This window comes from Lotus japonicus, chromosome 3 (assembly GCF_012489685.1).
Source record: "Lotus japonicus ecotype B-129 chromosome 3, LjGifu_v1.2".
Classification (NCBI taxonomy): domain Eukaryota; kingdom Viridiplantae; phylum Streptophyta; class Magnoliopsida; order Fabales; family Fabaceae; genus Lotus; species Lotus japonicus.
This window is the reverse complement of record NC_080043.1, coordinates 9550866-9567510: the sequence shown is the minus strand read 5'-3', so window position 1 is coordinate 9567510 and position 16645 is coordinate 9550866. Positions and strand designations below refer to the sequence as shown.

The window sequence follows — 16645 nt, the reverse complement described above, 5'->3', positions numbered from 1 at the left end:
ATCATGTTTATGTGAGTGTCACGATGTTAGTTTCAAAAAGAAAGACGGTAGAAGATGATGACGAAGAGGGTAGAAAATTTGTTTTTCTCAAAAGTTTGTTTAATTAATTTGGGTTCTTAATTAAATTAAATTTACTGACTTGTATTTTATTTTTTATTTTTTATTTATTTTTACTATCCACGTAAGCATTTTTATCCCAGTTAGCAATCTAAATCATCACTCGTCGGAACTCCAACCTCCGGCGAGGATCCGCTCCAAAAAAATTTCAAAGATGAGGACTATTTACAATAATTTTTCCGGCGAGGGACCTAGATCAGACGACGACACAAAGACAAGGACTAATATGACACTTAACCCTATATTTAATATATTAAATTGGTTTTTATCAATATTTCTGATTATGATTTTTATCACATCCTATTAGCATGTATCCTCTTTTATGCTTTTGTCAAATTTACCAGACAATGCATCAGACATCATATAAGTCCCCTCAGTTTTTTCCCTAAACTTTTCTAATCTATTTGATGTTGCAGAGTATAGGATATGTCAATTTAGCAAGACTTGATCATCATATCGTTCTCCTTAAGAACAGCCATGGAAGACCAGTGACCTGGCAACAAGAACAACTTGTCTGTATGCTTTCTATTAGCATTCAACTATGACACTTTATATATTAAGATATACTTTCATATGTTGCCATGGTGCTCCACCCTGTATTATATATAATCATCATTGATGCCTTATAAGTTTGATTCCCACTAGGGTGGGGAACTTTTTTTTTGGTCCATGGGTGGACCATTGATCAAATACCATTAGATCTAAGATTCTTAGAATATTCCTTGAATTAACGGTCAAGATTGAATGGAAGTTAAAAGGGCATAAATGTGAATGGATGTTCAACCTAATCCAACACCCAGCCTCTCTCTCACGCTGCTTGCTTCTGGAAAGCACTGTACTGTCGGTGGCTGGGGAAGAAGGCACCGTGAGCCTCCATTTCTCCGAGTGGCCCCTTCACTACCGGCGAAGGTGACGCGGAGGTAGCTGAAGGCGCCGCCGGCGACAGGCATGTCGACGGCGAACTCGGTGTAGCAGAAGGCGGAGAGGAGGGCGCACAGGCCGGAAATGGCGTAGGATCAGCAAATTTCCTATCCCAAGACCCAACTGTCGACTCACAATAGTTATTCCAATCCTCCACACGGTATCCAGAACCTGATTTTTTTTCCAGAAACCATTAATTCGAAACAATTAAAAGAAAGAGGGGAAGAGGAAAGAGGGGAAGAGGATGAAGCTAAAACCCAAAATCTGATTTTTTTTTCCAGAAACCCTAGATTCGAAATCATCAAAAGAAAGAGGGGAACAAGATGAAGCTAAAACCCAGAATCTGATTTGTTTTTCCAAGGGGATTTGCGCCGCTGGTGAGGGTCGATGTGGAGAAGCGGTGGCATGGTTGAACAAGATCGGCGATGTGGGGAAGAAGGTGACGAGTGACGACGCTTGCTCTTGCTCTCATCTGGGTTTTCAGAACTAGTTTAATCTGGTTCTCAAATCTGGGTTTCCCTATTTCTGGTTGAAGATTGTGTTTTTAGTTATTGGGTCCTCTCTCAAAAGGACATGATGATCACAAACAGAGACAACATGTTTGGCACCACGTTAAATCAAAGCAAGAAGGTGGTGGTTGCTACTTCTCTTCTCTGGCAGGGATGGGGAGGGGAGAGTGGAAGGGAAAATGAGAGGAAGGGGCAAAGTTTAAAGTACCCCTGGTGCACCGGTGGACCAAAATAATAATGGTCCACCCTAGTGGCCACCTTATAGTTTCTTTTAAACTTCTAGATTGATATTTGAAATTTTCGAATGCTATTAATAAAATTGACATTTTGATTTCCTCTCACTAATGTGATAAAAGGAAACATAATTTCAGAATACATATTTAAAATTTTATGATTGTGCTATTGTTGTGTATCAATATAATAGTTGCACTTTACTCATACTTCTGACATTTTTTTAATAGAAATAAAAATATAATAAAGTTGTAAATTAAATTTTGTCAGAGAACAAAAGAATGAAAATAAATGTTAAAGAACTAAATTTGTACTTACTCAAAACTACATGCCGATAAGGAAGGTAAAAATAGGCAGTATGCATATTTTCATGACTCATTGGTATTTTTAATAGAACAAAATTTATCACATTAAACTTTATAAGAAAAAAACACTTGGTAACTAGGGATGGCAATGGGTCGGGTAGGGTGCGGGTTTTGCCAAACCCAAACCCAAACCCGAAATCAAAAACCCACACCCGCACCCGCACCCGAACCCGAAATGGGTGGTGAACTTAAACCCACACCCGAACCCATTGGGTTTCGGGTTCACCCGACCCGTACCCACACCCGCACACAACCTCAAACAAACAGTTGAACTCGGAAACCCGACCTGAAAAAGACTGTGAAGAGAGCTATATTATGTAATGTAACATTGTAATTGCCATGTTACTGTTAAATTAATATGCAAGATGCTGCATATATTGTACTGCATAAGCAGAATACTTAGGTTTCACTTATACAGATCCGGGTTCGGGTAGGGTTCGGGTGCGGGTTTGGCCAAACCCAAACCCGAACCCGAAAGTGATCGGGTAAAACCCGAACCCGAACCCGAACCCATTTAACTCGGGTTTTCACCCAAGAAATCGGGTCGGGTCGGGTCGGGTGCCCATGGGTTCGGGCTTCTCTGCCATCCCTATTGGTAACCGCGCATCGCGCGAAAAAAAACTACTCAAGCAGCCAATAATTATTTGTCCACATCTCTAAATTGAGGTGGAAAGAGGTGGAGGAGGAGGAGAGAGATAGGAAGAAAATAAAAAGTAAAAGAGAGAAAATATAAGATGTGATAAAATATAAGAGGAGAGAGATAGAAATAAAATAGGTGGAAATAAATTGTATAAATAAGGAGGTGTGTATATATCATTATTCTATGAGTTTTCAAGTCCCAATTAACCCTTGATAAACTTACACACCATCTAGAATAGCATGTGATATCTCACTAGGCCCCATTAAACTACAGAACTCCTCCTTCCTACTATTCAATTCAGCAAATAAAATTGGATTTTTCACTTTTGCCAATGAAGTAAGGATAAACAAATCTGTAGACTGTAGTTGGCCTTCAGCACGAATAGTACTGAAATATGATGATTAGTAAATACAATTGTGATCATTGAATATTCAAAATTACTTGTAGCATGGCTGGAAATTAAATAACAAACTTCAAATCAAATATTTTTAATCCCTTATGCCCAGTTTGGAAGAACTTATTTGAGCTTATCTGACAGCATAAACTCTTATGCCAGTGTTTGGGAGGGCTTATGCAAACAACTTATGACCTTCCATAAGCTATTTTCAGCTTATTTGCATAAGCTACTCAGGATAGTTTATGAAAAACAACTTATGCTTATATACAGCTTATTTTTAATTTATTTCAATAAATTTTTTAAAAAATAGCTTATGAATAATCGCTTATGACCATAAATACTTAATTAAGCTGTTTTTCCAAACGGGGCCTTACCCACTTCATGGGCTTTATACTCATTTATAGAACCATCTAAGTTTTACTTTACGTGAAACACTCATTTATAGCCTATTGCAGTTTTGTTAGAAGGTAGAGGGACTAAGAACCAAGTCTGATCGGCCCAAAAATAGGAAACTCTTACTGTAATACTATGTTTCAGTGAGTTCTAACAGGTGGCTTTTAATGCTTGAGGTTCCCATGTTAGTGTTGGGGTTGATTGTCAAGTCCCACATTGCCCAACTTTCTAAAATAAAGAAGGAGGTTAAAAATTAGCTATTGGAGAAGTCCCACATCGCTTAGTGTGGTGAAACAAGGGGGAGACCAAGGCTATATATTGGACCTAGGTTCTTTGTTTTTAGATGCACCAGTCAGTAGCACTTTAAGCTTATATCTGACTTAGTTTAATATTTGCTTTGTGAGAGTGTGGTTGTACTGGGGCATTGGGGTGAGAGTGAGAGAAGTCTATGTGTTGTAACAATTTTCACATATTGTCGGTTTAGACAACGGTCGTGGTTTTTTCTCCGGTTTTGGAGTTTCCACGTAATTTTCTTGTGTTGTGATTGTGTTTTATTTTTTTTCTTCAGCTCTGTTGTTTCCCAACAGTTAGTGATCACAAAAGTAGGATGCAGTTGAGGCTTAACAATTTCAAATTGGAAGAGAGTTTGCATGGGGTAGAAAGAGTTAGACTAGAGTGTGAGAGGTTATGTAGGACTAGGAGAAAAAGTGTGATTGCTAGTAACTGATGACGGTAAATATAGTGGAGAGGAATTTCCAAGACTTGGAAGTGTAGATGAGGCAGAAAAAGAAGGGTTGGATAGAGATACAGAGGTTGGAGTGGGAGAAAACAAAGGGAAGAATTGGAAGATCAACAGAAATAGGGATGGACTGTGGAAGGAGAGAAGGGCAAACATACTATGTGAGGCCACGCCCTTGCTTTCAATCCCCTCCCACTCCTTTGAATCAAACATAGTGTAAATAAGACATCCTTAGTTCTGAGGCCACGCCCTTGCTTTTCGGCGCTTTTGGTTGGGTTCGCAGAAGGTTTGCTGTTTCTGGATCTGTGATTCTAATATGTATTATGAACGGGTAGTAAAAGGTGAATCACTACCACTAGATTTTCCTTGAACCATTGAGCTGTATATTTGGTTTCGTTTACAAATTCAAATGGTAGTTATTTGCTAGACTTTATAAGTATGTTATTTACTTAGTGTTTCTTCTAGAACTCCATCTTTGAAATAATCATGGATAGGTTTATTTAAGTTCAGCCATATTCAAATTACACTATATACCTATAATTTGAAAAATATTGAATCACTAGCTGTGATTTTGATAGCTAATATGGTTGCTTCTAATATGTTAAGTATTTTGAAAAATGATAATATTTTGGGGTTGAACCTTCTTTAGTTAACATTCTTGATTCCGTGATGTTTGTTTTCTATATATGCATACCAAAGTACATTTAAAACATTCTCCTGAAATCCTAAAAAAATAAGTGAGATGGTATCATCCAAACAAGATAAAACTGATGGGATGATTGTACGGTATAAACCACTTGTTGGTGAAAAACTAAAGCCTGTTGTTTACTTGACCAACTTAGATAATTTAGGTGGAGAAAGGATTGATTGTCATGTTTAATGTTCTCATCTCATTGATACTACTTTGTTGAATATTACTGATCTCATAGTACTTACACTATGCTTTTTATTTATTTGAGTTCCTCGATGCGGATAGGAGCAGATAGAGTGGTTCCTTCATCAAAAACTTTGAATCCCTTGCAACCAAGTATTAGTATCTGCTAATAACATTCGAGACTTCTAAGATTGACAAGTTGAGAAGAGGCTAAGTTTCAGCAACATAGAAGAAGCCCAATTGTCTTTATAGGAGAATAGATTATTGATTTTTGAGGTTGGTTTCTTAAAAAGTTTCTTGCTTTTTATGTCTGTCAATAGTGATAAGTCTATTTTGGAGAATAGCATAAATTTGGAGTCAGGATCCCATCTCTGTTGTAAAGTTTTTCATTTCTCCATCTAGATTATCAACATGATTTAATCATATTTTTTTTATTCTTCTGTGATACAAACAATAAGGATTGACCAGATTGACCAGTGTCTCGGATGTGTTTGCATTTTGATATTGACAAACTGAGAATCAAAGGAAATGAATCTAAGAGCAGAATTGATAAGTTAAATGGAAGCACGAAGGAAAGCAGAGGCATCAAGCAACTACAAAAGTCAATTCCTTGCCAACATGAGGTTGGTTTTTCAAGTTCAGTTTTGGAGATACATAAAAAAGTTGGAGCTTGCTTTATCTAATTTATGATCTAATCTGTAATATAGAGAGCAAAGAAAAATTTATCCATCAGCTGATCAATGGCTTGAGCCTTCAAGGAATCTAAGAAACTAAATTTACATATTTTATGATTTCAAAAAAACTGGTTGAGTTTGAAACATCTTCACTGATTCGCTATAAACTAGAGTCTGTTCATAAAGCTGGACACAAACTACTTTATCTTTCCATTTAATATGATATTTCATTTGAGCGTTGACATATGTGCTTCATGGTTTTCTCTTTCTTGTGTGTTACTTACAGTCATGAACTGAGGACACCTATGGCAACAGTTATTGGGTTGCTTGATGTCCTTATATCTGATGATTGTCTCACAAATGAACAATATTCAACAGTTACCAAAATAAGAAAATGCTTAACCGCCCTGCTCTGTCTTCTTAACAGTATTTTGGATCTGAGCAAGGTGAGATTAGGCTGTTTTTTGTCCAAGAATATCAGAAAACAAATTCCAAGTTTCTTTTCCACTGTTATAATACTGCACTTCTGCAATTGAGTGATTTACTAGTGTTTTCTCCCTTTCTCTGTATGGCTACTGTTACTTTTCTTAGTTTATATTATATATTTGTTGTTAAGGTTAAGTTCATCTTTCGTATTTACATGAAACTGAAGCAGAATTGAAATTGAAAAATGTTTAGGAATTGACCAAGGCAGAGTTAAATGCAGCCTTAGCAAATGAGAAAGCAGCCCAAATTGAAAAAAATGGCTGAAGCAAATATTAATGTGATCTGCTAAAATAAAGGATGGGTAAATACACCAAGAACACACCCAGATTTAATTAGTGCGGCGATGAACTTAATTACTTTATGAAAAGGATATAATTTTTAATATGTGACTTATCTATCTATCTATCTATCTATCTATCTATCTATCTATCTATCTATAAACTCTATAAAGGAAGAGTTTTAGCAGCTTTAGGGGTAAATATGTCAATCAACAAATAAATTTAAAGGCAATGAAGCTTGACCATGGATATTTTGGTAAAAGTCCATTTTATTTCACTTAGATTGAATCTCAGCCATTGATTCACATTAAGTTATTATTTACGGATCAAATCTTGGCCATCCAAATCCTCCAGCAATCTCCGTCTTTAAAAAGAATCATCGACTCTCTAAAATCCCTCACCGTGCGTTTCTATTTTGGAGCGCTTCGTCTCTAGCTTTTATTCTTCCTTGCCGTTACTCTCAAAGTCTCTAAAATAAAGTTCTCGCTGAATCACGCTTCAGCCCTTCCCCATGTTCGTCGAGCTTGCTCTTGCTGCCAATGGAGAAGCAGTGAACAACGACGGCTTGAAGGAGAAACCCAATCGACCACATTCATAACAGATCGCGAGTTGGATTCTCCTTTTTCATCTGTTTTCATTCCGCAATCAAGGCTTCCGTTTCAATTCCACCCCCTCTTCAAACCCCCATTCGTTTTGTTCCGGTATAAAGGTGAGTGATCGTTTCATTCGCTCTGTACATTCCCCTTTGGTCTGATTGTCTGCATCAGAGAGATCAGCTCCGGCGGCATCAACTACTTTGTGCTTTGAAATTTTGATGTTGAGAGAGATGTCCAAGACGACTTCAACATTGTCGCAAGGTATCGTTTTTTTCCCTGTTTGATTAGTCTGAATCCTTTACTCCGATGGTGGCACTGTCGGATCCTCCGCCTCCATTGGCTTTGCATTGAATCCATGCCTAATTTGCAGGTTTTGGAGCATTTTCTTTTCAGACAAGCTTGGAAATTGGGTGTACAGAACATGAATCCTCAAGGACTGCAATGGGTAGCAGAGTAGGTGTGGTTTCTTTCCTTTTTTTTCTAATGCAATCTTCTTAAATTTCGGTTCTTATGTTTTTATCTTTATAACTTGCATTAAGACTAACGTTTCTAATCAAATAATTACGCCGTTTCCAATCGTTGCTTCAGCTAGCGTTTTTTTGCCTTCACCATAGGCATCGCTGAAGCGACCAGAAAGGTTCTTCGAACTCACATTCTTTCGTCTCGGCAATTTCATTCTTTAGTGCTCGAAAATTAGGCAACCTTTAGCAGTCGAGATGTGTGAGATGGCTGTATATGGGATGCGCAGCCCCTGCCTGCGGCGGAGAAAGGAACAACAGGGGAAAGAGTAATAGAGAGGAAGCATGAGAGAGAAGTGCACGCAACTGAACAGACTCTCAAATTCTCTGATCTTGCTGCCCTCTAATACCAGGTTTCTTCAAATCCCTTTAGTGTTTGTTTGTCTTCTTCGATTTTAACTTAACTCTTGGTACTTATCTTTTATAATTCATATAATCTTCTTTTTGTCGCATTTGGATTCGAGGATTAGTTTTTTCTTTTTTCCATTTTCCTTTTACAATCAAGCAGGTTTTGGAGAATTTTTTCAAGCTCCGTGATGCAAGAAATATGTTTTTTTCAGAAACTATTATAAATTTTACCCAAGGTACTGCTCCTGTTCTTCCACCATACTTCCGTTTGGAGTTGGTGCAAACTGAAAAAAGAAGTCACTTCTGATTTTTACCAATGTTATCTACTTTTAAATGTTCCTGATCAATTTCACATGTAATGGAAAAAAGGCATAGTTTTCTTGATTTTTATACTTTCAAATAATTTTTGTTGTTTACATATTTCTTTTCTTAAGTAACTTCTTAACTGTTGCAAAATAGCTTAGAAGATCTATTCAACCTCTTGCATTTCATGGGGGCTGATCCTTGGTGCAGCTGGGCATGGTATGGCCAAAATAATTTTGATCTTTTTCTTTATATTCAGCCTCTGATACATTTGTATTTTAATTCTGTGTAGGTCGCACTCGCACAGGCCGACTCAAAAGCCTTATGAGAATGGTGATCTATGAATTTAGTCTGTTGTGCATTTACTTATTAGTACACAATTCTTTTCCCCATCCTCTGGTGTGACCCACATTGATGGCCAATTGTATGGCAACAATCAACAGATATGAGCCAACTATATTCACATGGTAACCTTTTTGCTGGGCAGAGTCAAATGAACCCCAGTATCACAAATTTTCATTCTACTGTTGAATAAGGATTCAGTCCTTACTTATCATTTCCACAATTTCATCAACATTTCTGTCAAAACATGTACATGCTTGGATTTGCTTAACTCGCTCCTGGATCTCTTTTTACAGACTCTACAGGTGAATTTTTAACATTGAGAGTGTGGAAAACCGGGGAGCCATGGTGCTTATTCATGCAGTATGGAGAGGATAGTTATTAGGTATCCATTTTTACTTCTTTTTGCCTCTTCGTTATGGGTTTTCATATCGTGGCTCTTATTTGGTGGGTATATATATCTTCTACACATTTTATTTCAGGCGGTGTCATTCATCACCATCATCACCTTCATTGTTGGTAAGAACCAAAGGGTTAGCTCTCTCTTTACCCACTTGGGTTGTTCATGTCGTCGCTGAATGGCCAAATTCCCCCCTCATCTCATCTCAACCATTTAGATTATCATTCATTCTTCTTAATTGACATGCAAATTTCACATGTGTGGTGTCAATAGCCGATCTGAATATGTTGTTCTTTTTATATGGAAATAAGTTGTCTATGTAGTAGAATTTTGTTATAGAAGTGGGTGTGACTTGGTCAATATGGTAAAGGCAAATACTAATGTCATATCATTTTTTTGTCCGATATGTTAGATTGTTGCTAGGACCCGGAAAAGATGAATGAGGGCCATAACCAAGAGGGGGGTATAATGGCTGATTTGAGTACCAAATGCAGAGCTAATTGGTAAAAATATAAAGATAGAGAAATTTGTGCCACAAGTAGAGGAGCTAAAATATGAGGTATCCATGGCATTTTACTCTCAGTTAGATATCTCTAAATTAAGTACTTATAAACCATAGATATTGATCTTTCATAATTATATGATTTTGCCCCATTTAATATGACATGGTCAAAGACAATGGTTTTTCCTATGGTTAATTTCCTTTTTATCATGTTAGTTGGAGAGGTTTTTCAGAAGCTGCATCACCAACACTAAGTGGCACAACCGATCCTTCTCTCAGGGGAACTTGCACATACAAATCATTGAAGACTGCAGTTCAGATCACCATCAATTGTCTCAGCAATGTTTCCAGTAGTCACCCTTCAATAGAGGATATCCTCTTGAATGTACAGTATGGTTAATTTTATAATTCAATCATGAAATAGTACCCCAGATTGTGTCGTAGCACTATATCTACATGAAAGGAATCACACTCCAATTTTTGCCAAGGTTAATATTCTCTTTTTTTTTAGGTACAATCATGTTCTGTAACTTCTTCTTTAGCGACTAACATGTTATTTTAGTTCAAGCCATGTATGGAACAATGTTGAGTTTCTTTGAAAATGTCTGGGCTATGGGATTTGGCCTTAACAGAGGACAAAGATTTTGCCCCACCTTTTCATTTAGTAGCTGCACCAGCAGCTGCTAATTTGGCATGATACTGGCTGATATTCCATGGTGGCAATATATGATGCTGCTACCTCATTTGTAGCAGCCAACGGTTGTGATTCAATGCAACATATAATTGTGAATCTGAATTGAGTATTGACTGTTTTAAAATAAACATTGAAGGCATTATATTCTATTGGATAGGCCTATTTATTAACCAATGGTGAATGAATTGGAAAGGAGAGTACTGCACAAGATTTATGATCATGCAATTTGATTTAGTCTCTGCTAATGAAAATAGGAACGACAGTAGAAATTTTGATGCATTATAAACTCAACTTTATTTAGTGGATATCAGAAAATTACCGTCAAACTAACTTTCACATAATGAGTGGCCAAATTGTAGGTTGGATTGGGGATGGTTTGTACTTCACCTTCAATTGTTCCACATTTTAGTAGTAGTAGTTTCAAAAAAGTATGCAGTGATTTACATTTTGAAATTTATCCTTCCCTGTACTCTATTCTCTCTCTTCCTTTTGTAAAACCATCAAATCCACCTGCTTTCTCTATAACCTGTGTTTTATGTGTTGATTCAGGTTGGGACTTACTTTGTGGGGCAGTACTACCATATGCTTCAGAATCAGCCAGAGATCGTATTGAAAGCTAATGGAAGCTGTAAGTTCACCTCCATACCTATTAAATCTATTACTCCTATATATGGCTGTTGCATTAAGAACGTGTTTGTCCAATTGTATAGCTACAATAATTATTTCACAGTATAATAAATTATACTGTGAAATAAAATGATACATTTAATTAGATAGCATTACTCATTTCAGAGTAAATTATACTTCCAAATGAAAATCAGTTGAGGTATTGATCAGCTTATCTTTTAGGTAAGATCAGCTTGAGTAAGTGGAAATTGGGAGGTCAAAAAAGAGGGGTTAGAGTTTATTAAGGTCTAGACACAGTTTTGGATAAAAAATTACAAGAGGCTATATAGAATATACCTTATATTAGTGGTGTCTGAATTCTCAGTAGTTTTTTAAGTTTGTTTCTTAAATTATGTCATATATACATGTTTGTTTAATTTGTTTAATTATTCTGCTTATATATCTTTTATGAGCAAAAATTATAAACTCTTACCTAGAATCTCTTTTTTATTTTTCTTTTGTGTTTGCATTAAATTAAAAAGGAAAGTAAAAGGGAAGTATTAATTTTTTGGAGAAGTGATCAAAGCCATATAGAGGCGGCAGCAGCAGGAAAACACTTAGATGATGCTATTTGTTTGTTCAATTGTCGTACGGTCCATGCCTACCTATGTATATGAGCTGCAAGAGAATATCACGGTTGCGAAAAAAGTGGGTTGATCTTCTGTGCTTAAACACTGGTGGTGCATAGAAGAATGGATGATGTTGAGGCCATGGAGTAGACACTTGATCACTTGGACCCTGCACAGAAAGAGTTTCACAACTGATTTTTTATTTTGCCCAAGTTGATATTTCTTTATTTTAAACTATATTCATATAAATGATCAGATTTTATGTCTTGGAGAAATTACTGACATAAATTCAGTTTATGTTGTTTATCACTCTCATTTGTATTTTTTTTGTTACATGCCTTTCTTTTTTTGTTACAATCACTCTCATTTGTTGAGCATGTCTTTTTTTTTTTATAAGCATTTGTTGAGCATGTTAATTAGTTTCCAGTGAAATTGTTAAATCCTATGAGTAATAGTAATGTGATATGTACTCCATTATTAAAGAAAGTTGCTAAAAATAAATCTAATTTTTTTCTGTACACTGCCATAGTCATTATCAAAGTAGAAAATACCCCACAAAATTCTCACTGGTGAGTTATAAAATTAATCAAATCAAGCGGCATCCTAATTTTTTCGGTTTTAACCAGATATCTTACAGTCGTGCCGGGGGACTATCTCACTGTTAGTGCACTAAGTGGTATCCTAATTAAACATATAATTAAGTACTAACTAATAGCAAGTTACAGTTATGGAATCTTAAAAAATTCTTTTCATTTTTTTCTTATTCCATCAACAAAATAAATTTTGGATGAAATTAATTAATTTATGTACATAATATTGGAGAAAAGAGAAAGAAGAATGTTGGTTTTCTATCTCAATGTATATGAAGTTGTGGATTGACATAAATTTTCAAGGTTGGTGTGTAGTAAATGGTAATTTACTCATATTAAGTTCCTTACCTCCATTTCATCAAGTTTATGTGTTATTTTTCAAATTTTGACAATAAATTCTTAATAAATGACATTTATTTTTAGAAATAGTTGCACATGTGTCATCACATGATTGGTAAACTTGATGAAATGGATTTAAGGAACTTGATCTAAGTTTCTCCCTTTACTTAATCAAATAATATAAGTATTAATTTATATTTTTCTTTGTAGGAAATATGGAACACCATTACCAATGATAAGTTTCACCGTCCATGTAATTATTGTATAAGAATTTTCAATTAAAATAATTAATGCAATTAAAAAAATCTTTTTAATCTGACTATTATTTATCCCTATTTATTTCAGAAAATTCGTCAAAACAATCATTATTCTGAATTTAATTCTCAATGCAATTATTCCATTTGAAAAAAAGTGAAGAATTCTTAGTGCTTATTATTAGCTCATAAAAGTTTTTTTTTTTTTTTTACATTAGCTTATTAAACACATTAAGAAGCCAAAGAAGAAGAAGTCTAATGCAGAAACCAAGGCAGCTGCCAAAGAATCAAGTAAGCCGGTTGTTCTTACTACTTCTGCTTCTCCTATTATTGATGTTGATGCAATTCCGACTTATGCCCCCACACAAACACTGCCTCCTTCCATGTAGCATTTACATATACAAGGGAAAACACATTCATCTCGAAAAAAAGATAACTCATAAATTTATGATTTCTTATATAAAAAAAATTGTTCTTTTAATTCATAAATTATCTTTAAAAATAGTGCAGAATTCAAAAATTCACAAAAAAAAATATGAATATCTCCATGCATCGCACGGGTAAAAATACTAGGAAAAATCTTCATTTTCGATGGTGATGACAGTAATTCAAATAGTACTTCAAATGTAGTTTACAAAGAAGTATTTCGCAATTTAATGTGAAGGAGATATTTTTACAAAAATGTGAAATATTACATTCTCAGTTTTATTCTCAATGAAATAATTACAATTGCAAAAAAAAAACCCCACCTATTCTTAGCGCAATAATATTACTTCAACTAGCTGAGATACATTAATCAATAAAGACAAAAATAATATTAATCTTCCATTCAAAAAAATAAGTCAAAAGATAAAAACAAAATAATTAAAAAAAATTATAATTCATAAACTAATTTTTTTATATCTTTTAATCAATAAAATATATTTAAATAAAAACAAATTTAACAAAAAAACACACAAAAAACCCAAAAATGAATATTCCCGTGCATCGCACGGGTAAAAAGTACTAGTATAAGAATAAAATAGCTGTTATAGTCTTTTTTTAGTATGAGAAATTTTTCGAACATCTACCAAGAGTAAATTTGGCATAAAGGTCCAAATTTTAGTAACAACTAAAAAAAATATGCTAAAAAAAATCCAATTATGATTTTAGCTTTCTTATGCAATCTTTATCCGATTACATTCCAGTAAAACTTTGCATAGTAGGTAATTGTGTTCTTAGTCATTACTTGATACAGATTTTCTCATCATAGAATCTATCTATAATCTATAATCTATCTATAATAATAATCTTAATCTATCTATCTATCTATCTATCTATTTATCTATCTATACTATATATAAAGGAAGAGTTTTTGCTACCTTGAGGGCAACTTTGAAATTTAATAATTCATTGTACACAACTCTCAAATTAAGCATGGACATTTGTGTAAATATACTACTTATTTTCGTTAGATTGGATCAGGGCCGTTGATTGCATCTCCAATGTTATTGGCTTTTGCCCTTCTTTCAAACGTTAATTTCTCTTCCTCTTCCACATTCAGCGGTTACAACTTCTCATCAACCTTTTGGACTTCAAAAATCTTCCACCATCCAAAAAATTTAATTCACATAGTATCTTCATCTTCCATCTTCTCAAGTTGCACCTTATCACCCACCTCTTCAGCTTCAACTACCTCCCTATAAAATCTCTTAACCAAGTTTTCCTCACATCAAAGCACACACACAATAGAGAAATATCATTCTACCAGCCCTCTGCATCACCTGCGTCGATTTCGACATCAAGGTATCACCCGGTCACCTATACTTTAGTCATTTGATTATTTCCAATTTTCTATCTCAATAATCTTCCTCACAACAAAACCATATTTGCCATCAATTGCATTTTTTTTGTCTTGGTTTATGTATTTCCTTTTTTAACTTCTTTGCTTGCTGAATTACTATTTTTTCCATTGGCATTTAACCATGCTTGCAAGCCCTACTCTCAACGAAGGAAGTTGTGGTTTACTTGATGATGTTCAACTTTAGGTATCACCTTAATGTTTGATAATTTTCTTTGTTCATTTCGTATATATAAGTATTAATGTCTTTCTTTTGTTTCCTTTATCTTTTGTCATAATCAAGTTTTAGTTTTACTTATTTCCCTTTTATAGCTTTTAATTTTCAATGGGGTGTATATACATGATGATGATGTGAAAAGTTGATGACATATAAAAAAGCAACTTGGAGGATGACTGATTCATGGGGTTATTTTTATACTTTCACTAAATTATCTGCTTCAACCTAAAATTAGTAAATTTGTCTTTCAACTTTATTGTGCTAAGTTCTCTCTTACACATGGTAATTGTCTGGCTTTTGGGTTTATTGTCTGGATGACAAATGCTGTGAGGAAATTATCTGTGAAAGTTGTATGTGTGTGTATTTCTAATCTCAAAATTCATATTTAATTTTGATTTTGGTGTTTGACTTATACTTGCTCATTTTCAATTTAAAGGTTGATTTTGTGTCTTTTGTAATTTATTTTCTCATTATTTTGGGTTTTACTAAATTCCTTTGGCATTAGAGTTGAAGATATAAATTTGTCCAAGTTGGGGCAGGGAGGAACCATACAGTGGTTGTTACTGAGGGTGTAAACTCCCTGATGGAACAAAACATTGACAGCTTGGTTTCGATTTTGCAACTATTATCCAATAAAGCACCCAAAAGTAAAATCTTTAGCATGGGGAACAAAAATACAGGTGAATATGAAGAAAACACATTAATATACTTTATGGGTTATAGAAGTTAGAAAAATATAAACTTTAAATATTGGATTTAAGTCTCAATTCAAAGGCCTAATGATAACACTAACATAAAGAATTTAAGTCACAAACTTTTGCACTTCTATAATTCCATTCACATACACATATAAATCTTATAAAATTTAATTTTCTTTACAAGGTACTCCATTTTGTTTATAAGTTAAAAAATATAAAATTCAAGAATAAATTAGTTTAAAAAATAACAATTTAATTGTTAGATAAAAATAAAATAAAAATTGATTAAAATATTATTAAAATTAGTCTTCAAACTTCACACACATATGCGTGCACACACATATATTTTAATTAAAAAATTAGCATAAAAATAGTGTTTACATATGAATTTATATCGTTTTTTACTAAGGAGTTATGTAGAAGTCGAAAATTTTAAAACATGAAAGATTGAGGTTATATCCCAATTCAAAGCTCTTAATGATGACCAAAAACTAAAGAATACAACCCATGGGCCCAAAACCGTTAGGCTTCTACAATTCTACTTACATGTGCTTACTATTATATAGAACTTATAAAATCAAATTACTATTCTTAAAATGAACTTATTTTGTTTGTAAAATAAATATCAATTCGAAAATCAATTAATTTAGAGACTAACGATGTTATTTTTAAAATAAAAAAAATTGATAAAAACATTACTATTATCATATCAACTTTTAAGGGCATAATTTGTTTGGAAACAAACTTGAGAGTATTTAAGTGATGGTAAACATATACGAAGACTTCTTATGCAACACAGTGGTGATACATTTTTAATCAAAACTCATAAAAAAGTAAGGACAAAAGCTATTTAAAAATTTATTGCGCTTATGCAAAATAAAAAAAATACATTCATCATTTGAAATAGAATGTAAATTTATGTTCCCTTATATCTAAAATTAATTTTGTTTTTTTTTAATTCATAAAAAAATTTCTTTCTATAAAAAAAAACACACAAATTTAGAAAGAAATAAAAATACACACAACAAAAATGAATAACCCCGTGCATCGCACGGGTAAAAGTACTAGTAATATATAAAGAGAAAGTTTTGGCAATTTTGAGGGTAAAACAGGAATTCAATAAATCATTGTACATGAACTAGAGT

At 34.0% G+C, this 16645-nt stretch overlaps 1 long non-coding RNA gene across 16 annotated transcripts; it reads left to right on the top strand.

Moving 5' to 3' along the window:
• Nucleotides 1–7009: 7009 nt before the first annotated feature.
• On the top strand, nucleotides 7010–11905 carry LOC130748154 (uncharacterized). 16 transcript variants are annotated; one of them, XR_009022607.1, is made up of 11 exons: nucleotides 7011–7481; nucleotides 7591–8091; nucleotides 8247–8322; nucleotides 8546–8608; nucleotides 8682–8856; nucleotides 9028–9116; nucleotides 9214–9250; nucleotides 9544–9690; nucleotides 9850–10121; nucleotides 10877–10955; nucleotides 11476–11905. It is a non-coding gene; the product is annotated as an uncharacterized LOC130748154 (long non-coding RNA). The 16 variants fall into 16 exon arrangements; XR_009022616.1 differs by having other exon boundaries at nucleotides 7010–7481; nucleotides 7614–7677; nucleotides 7835–8608; XR_009022613.1 differs by having other exon boundaries at nucleotides 7010–7481; nucleotides 7614–7677; nucleotides 7809–8608.
• Nucleotides 11906–16645: the final 4740 nt, after the last annotated feature.